The sequence below is a fragment of the Lepisosteus oculatus genome, chromosome 6 (assembly GCF_040954835.1).
Source record: "Lepisosteus oculatus isolate fLepOcu1 chromosome 6, fLepOcu1.hap2, whole genome shotgun sequence".
NCBI classification, from domain to species: domain Eukaryota; kingdom Metazoa; phylum Chordata; class Actinopteri; order Semionotiformes; family Lepisosteidae; genus Lepisosteus; species Lepisosteus oculatus.
The window spans coordinates 12,120,323-12,127,211 of NC_090701.1; the positions used below are offsets into that span (position 1 = coordinate 12,120,323).

Here is a 6,889-nt window from a genome sequence, read left to right on the forward strand (position 1 = left end):
TTAATACACATATACAGTACATAATGGCTTTGAAGGGGAGGTAAAAAACTGTTTAGGATGATGGCAAAGAAGTGCATTCTGAATTAGAAAACAGATCATTATCATAAAAACAGGAAAGTGATCCTTTTGAAGTTTTGTTGCTTTCATCTAATAGTAAAGAGTTTTTTTTTCATTTTCACATGATTGTGTATGAGTTGCCTTTTTTATTGAGTGCTCAGATATTGTGTTTACTAGCGGATTTCCCTTGCAATAGTATATGAAATTCAGTTCTTTTCATTACAAAAAAGCCCTGACATGCGTTCTCCAGTCCCACTGATTAAAATGTCATCATTCAGTCTCTCTAAAGGTTGCCTGATATAATGACTTAAAATATGAATCGGAGGAGTAATTCGGGCCTTAAATGTCAGAATCTGTATATTATCTGTATCTTATTTTAACCGTTACGCCAAAATATGACACAGCTGGTAATTTTCTTCTTAGAAATGCGTGGAATGGTGTGCTGAAAGGTCAAACTGGATCTCAGTGTTTGAGTTGTACACATCCATAGGATTGAATTCACGCCACTTCATCTTCTCAGAAAACATTAAATGTGTTTCAGGTTTATGAGTAGTTTACCCAAGCATCTGTTAATGCTCAATTGACTGCTGGTGAAATGGTCAGTCTTCTTTCAAACCTTATTCTGCCAAAACATAAACAATTGTCTGTTTTACATACAGTCGCTATGCCAACAGTTTAACGGCTACAGCCCCCTCTGCTGATGATTAAGCTGATAGCTCAAAATAATAATGTCTACTGAGCAGGAGTTTCTTGTTCAATAAGGCTTTCCCTCCAAAATGGATTACAAGAAGGCAGTTAATCTTTTCTATTCTGCCAATGCTTTAATTTGTAAAGTATGAATAATGCTCAAAAACTTTGTTCTTTTGGGGACATAATTAATTATTCAAATCACATCCCATGAATAGCTGTTGGAGCAAAGATAAATAGTGGGCTTATTTTTTCTTTCTTTTTTTGCTGTCTTTGCCTTTTCCGAAGTTTGCGAAGAGGTTCAGCAAAGGGTTCTTTTTCTAAGCTCTGCACCTCCAGCTCTTTTCTTTTTTGTGCTTTTTTTCATTTTTTCTTAAGTCATCAGTTCTTTGCACGACAAGGTGAGTTTCTTTTCAAAAAATACCACAGATCAGGTAAAGAGGTTCAGAGAGAAGAAAGTTAAATAAAAAGCTCTTTAAAATGGTATTTATAAAAAAAGACAAACAGTGTCCCTGTTGAAAATAAAAGCATGTACTGAAATCCATTCTGATGACAGTTGGAAGAAAGCAGCTTTTATGTAGTGTTGAGCCCATCTCTGCAATGTCTTTTAACTATGATTGTTTACTTAAAAATACAGGCAAAGGCCAGAGTCTGGCCTTGTAGAAGCAGCTCTTTGATTGTAGTCTGAATTGAATCCTTAACTAATAAATTGTTCCACACCTTTGTCTGGGGCAAGAAAGGCAGAGGTCTGGGCTTTTTTTTCTTCTCAAGAACGCACAAGTTCTCTTAAAAGTGCAAGAACTTCCTATCTATGAGTCAGACCATGTTGTTGTCTTAGAAAGATTCTTTTGAGTGACAGTGTTCATCTTGGGTTTGTTACTTCTGCCATCTGTTCGGCTGAGTCCACCTTTACATCAAAGTCAAACGAAGTTGAAAGCTTTTGAAATGATACACAAACCGCAGTGTGACAAATAGCATGCCTTGCTTGACACAGCAAACAAGGAAATTACTTTCATCAACATAAGGATTTTCAGGTCTTGTGTTTTTACATTACAGCTCTCTGCATCAAAAAAGCTAAAATAATTCCATAACCTCACAAATCAGGAATGACAACCTGGGCTTTGTGCAGTTCATTTGTGAAATGGCACCTTTATGAATAATTTACTGCCTGCAATTAGTATTTATTTAGTAATTTCTCCCTGTAGCTGACCTTTCTCCACAGAAAGACAAACATGTCAAAAGCCAGTATCTGCTTTGCACATTTGATGAAAACATTTGGTCAAAAAGGTCACTTTAATTTGCTGAACAATGCATATTGTATCAATCAGTGCAACAGCTATTTTAGATAAAGAGCTAATCTTTCACAGAAGTAGACTTGGGGCTTGATGCAGTATTATGGTTTTGACAAGCAGTATTCAGCATTCTTTTTTAGATTTAGTTTGTGTTGAGCCTTGTTTAAATGAACTCTATAATAGTGGTTTCTAACACCTAGTATGAGAATCTTGTACTGCAAAACAGCACAGCAATAGTACTAGAGTTATTGATGTGAACGTGGTGTCAAGGAAAGTTAAAAAAGACCTGACAGCTCGCCATTTGTTGAAGGTTTCTTATTAGATATTAAACTTTATTAAAACCTTTTAGAAATAAGATATTAAAGAGGCAGAGCATGAGTCAATTTCTTAAACACATACCGCAGTTTTCTGATGGATAACCCCGTTTCATAGCAAGTTCTAAAGCTTGATGGACAAATACGCAACTGAATAAATGGCTTTTTTTGTATTTAGAAAGTCTAATGTGAGTGGCACAGTAGATAGCTTTGAGTTACATCATCAACTTTCCATTTCTAAAGGAAAAGCAAATCTTAGATTTTCTTCAAACACTTTTGATATATCAATCACTTCCCTCGCAGGTAATAAATCACATGCCTTCAAGAAGTTACAATCTGTAATTGTAAGAAGATAAGAGCAAAACAAATGTATATGTATTGTGCACAATAATTTGAAATGCACGCAAACTGTAATATCATACTATTATTAAAACTACAGACTTTAACAATGACCGTAGATGTCATTACACAAAACAGACAGAAAAATGTAATGAAAACCTGAATGACTGCCAACTGCAGAAGCAAGGGTTTCTGTTCTTTCTGATCATTTTGTGGTGTGAATAGGAACTTGATCAAGAACAAGTTATGACATCAGTGTTTTCAAAAAGCTATGACATCAGTGTTTTGAAACAGTAGCAAACATATATTCATAATTGTGAATTTCAACTAGGCCCCTTATTCTAAAAAAAGAGTACATTTTCTTAGCACCAGCTGTGTATTTAAGTAAGCAACTGACTTGATCTATTCATCAGGGCCTCCAGTGAAAGATGAAACAGAAAACAAAAGCTGACAAGCTCTCTGGGAATCGCTATTTTGAGGGTCACAACGACACATCTTTCAAGTTTTTCAGCAACCGCGTAAACCTAGCTTGACGACTGCAGCAGAAGCAAGTCAAAATGGCGAAAATCTCAATGATATTTTGTTTTGAAGAAGTCATCAGTTCCTAAAACAGTGATTTTACTCAGAAATGGGTTTTGAATCACGGAAGTAAAGGAGAAAGACATCTGTAAACGGATGCATTTGGAGAACAGCAAACCAGTCTGCCAAAGCTGTGAGTGGTCAATAGAACTTTCTCTGCTCTGGTCATTGGAAAACTGTCAGCAGTGGGAGACTTGCAGCAGGGCACTGCAAAGCACACCAGAGTGCTGATGTCTCGGAGTAGCAACACACTTGGCGGCAGGCAGTTCCCCGAACAGACACGTGCTGTCAAGCCGAGAGCATCGTTTCCAGCTCTGACTCCGCCTTGTAAAAAAGCAGAGAAGGAAGTGGCCAACTTCCAAAAAAGTTATTGATTTATTTGGCTGTTGCTTTTATCCAAAGTGATTTAATTTGTACCCACTTATATAGCCAGGCATTTTACTAAAGTAATGGGAGTGAAGTATGTTGCTTAAGGGCACAAGACCGGCGCTGCGCCTCAGAAGCAGAATGGAAATCTTTTAAAACAGATCATTTTTTAGATGGTTTTAGAGGGATCTCATATTTTGAAATCAGTGAGGTCTCATCCACCAGTACTGAAGCAGCTTCTCATAGAGCTGCACAGCTCTGTCATCAGTGATCAAAGATAAAGTACCTGCTGGAGGAGAATGTGATTATGTGATTATGTCAGATTATTTGTTCCACTGATTAGGGGGGAGGAGGGGGTACGAGTAAGAAAATCCTTTTAATTAATTTTATCACTACATATTTCTTTATGGATCTTAACGACTAGCTTCCATCAGCCATCTCAGGCCAGCAGACTGGCACCTTGATTCATCACACATTTATAATACCTAATAACAATTCCCACAGCTCCCTTCTGATGTCTCCCTGAAAGGCAATTAAGAATTCTGAGACTGATTTGAAGATATCACAGACCCAGCTGTCAGTGGCAAGCCGTCAAAGTGTGACCTTCCAGTTGTACCTAAAATGAGTTCAGCAGACAGATATTACTGCAAGAAGAAACCAGAATTTTATGTGAACAGTAAGTGTGCCTATATAGCACACCTCAGGTTAAAAAAAAGGACTTGCAAAATAACAAATGTCTCATTTTCATCTTTAAATAAGCAAGTAGTAGGATAGTTATTTTGTTGGCCACTATCCTTTGCTTTAATTCATGATCTCTTTTTTGAGGCTAAAGATCTAACTTGTAAATCACTTGTAGACAATACAGAAAACATCTGTTAATGATTTTGCAGAAGCATTTGCTAATAGATTTTTCTCTAATTCTTTGCTTTTTAAATATTGGACTTGCTTACAGTAGGTATAAAAATGGACTTTTAGAGAATGCAAAATAACTTATTTTTGTGAGAACCAAAGATTACAAACAGGGATTCTACTTTGCTTGTTTATAACACCATGCCTGAGATGTAAGATTGCTTTTAACAGGTCTCTGATTTATCAGAAATGTAGTTACAGTGAGCTTTAGCATACTTGTTGTTGTAATAAGATTAAAATCTTCTGGTCATCTGAACACAGTGACAGGCCAGGAAACATCTCAGAATGTTTTGCTATCTTGGATTACTGCTTAAACATCTAATGGACATCTCATGTGCATTTTGTCTAAAAATGTAGAGTTACAATATTTTTAAAAACAGTATTTTGTAACTTTGGCCTGACTACATTTATATTAGATACAGTATAACATCAGATATATTTTTCCTTGCATTCTTCTGAAAAATTACATTTCTAGTACTAAACCAGAATGTGTATTATTAGGGGAGGTTAAGAACAATCTCCTTTCACACCACATTCAGGCTCTTAAAAGCTGACAATAAATATGGAGACTATTAAAGGAAAATGTACAGAATAATTTACCTGAATTGATTTATCGTCGGATGTCCAAAAAAATCCCACTGAAATTAATTAAAGGTTATTGGGCTTTTTTTTCTATCGCCTTGTATTGTTTAAAAATGGCATGTTTTCTTTTAATAATCTTTAGAGTGATATATAAATACGTTAAACATGTAATTACCTGCTTGACTTTTAATTATCATGTATACGTCAATAGAAATAAAGAATTAAAAATGATTACGGAGGAGCAGCAAATTGTCACATCTGAAAAAAAGAAATACTAAAGTAAAATATCCCTTGCAGGTGGGTCTGTCAGGGCTTTTTCCATCAACCAAACATATTTTTACCAAGTCAAGTAAAAATAAAACTCCCAATATAGCATATTTCCTACATACAGTAACTCCCTTAAAGCTGTATTGTTATTCCCGGTCTCATGTAAATATAATATTTATATAAAATCATTCTGCACAAATGTTTATGTTAGCGACATTATTATAGACAAAGGGTTTCAGGTTGTTTCCAGCAGTCTTGACAATCTGTTATTTGGTAACATCTTTCATTTTCTGTAGAATATTGACAACTATTATTCTTAATGAAAAAAGTCTTAGCGAAGACTTGAAGAATGTGACCATATGTACTGTACCATCTCTAACAGTGTTAACACTTGAATGAGCAAATGGATCTAAATAGCTGGGCACCCCACTTAACTAGCATTGACTCATTCCCAGCAAACATCAAATCTTATTCTTTTGAAACAATTCACATGTCATGTTTTCTAGACATGCCATGCAAGAGTTTGGTTTAATGAGCCTGAAAAGAAATGAAGCACGTTATGTTAGAATAACACCTAAAAAGCTATTAATCTTCATAGCAAAATAAATTTAAACACCTGACAGCATACAACAATCCAGCAATTACAGATGCAATTGAGCATATAATGATCCATGCCACCTATTTAGGTATGTAAATAATGAGTATAACTCACTGCTGTAAGAACCTGTAAGTGGGTGTTTGTTTCCATTTCACAATATCACTTAAATGTAAGATATCTTGAGGCTGTAACATAAACCATTTGGAACAAACAAAAACACATCTGACATGAGCATCACAGCAGGGTTGTGTTGTCATTCATTGTGCTTCTGCTGTTGTGACTGGACAGGACAATCTAAATATAATTTTGCTCATTCACATCTCCTTGATCCATGTTTTCGAGTTCACACCCTCGTGCGAATAAGAATAAGAAAGCTGTTTAATAAAATACACCAGCCTTAGCAACTTGAATATGATCTGCCTTACTGCGCTCATAAGCCAATGGAACACTTCAGAAGAGAAAAGAGAGAAATTAAATCAGAAAGAGAGAAAGAGATGTTCAGTAAAATATGTTTTGTTTAAATGCTCTTGTTCCTTTCATGACAAATACTTTTTTTTATTTACGTTAAGGTACTGACAGCGTACAATAAAAAATTGATTAATTTCTCTCAGACCTTCTTTGACAAAGATACTGTATACTGTACTAGCACTACCTCTGCATTACTGCATGTGCCCAACTATCAAACTTGTTCAGGTTCAAGAGGAAACAAGTTAATTTCTATCTTTAAAACATGACATTGTGACTAGAATGGATTTCATAATGAAAGGCCTTCAGATCTCGTCTCATCCCTGGTGAGTGTAGAAAATGTATTGTATCCGTTTCAGAAGACTTATATGACAAACACATTTGTTATTAATTCCAAATCTATTATTGTTGTTCCTGCAACAACAACAACAATC

The 6,889-nt window shown here is 35.4% G+C and overlaps 1 protein-coding gene across 4 annotated transcripts in view; it reads right to left on the reverse strand.

Moving 5' to 3' along the window:
* lmbr1 (limb development membrane protein 1) overlaps positions 1 to 6,889 on the reverse strand; it is a 119,395-nt gene that overhangs the window by 24,305 nt on the left and 88,201 nt on the right. The gene's annotated exons all lie outside the window — the stretch shown is intronic.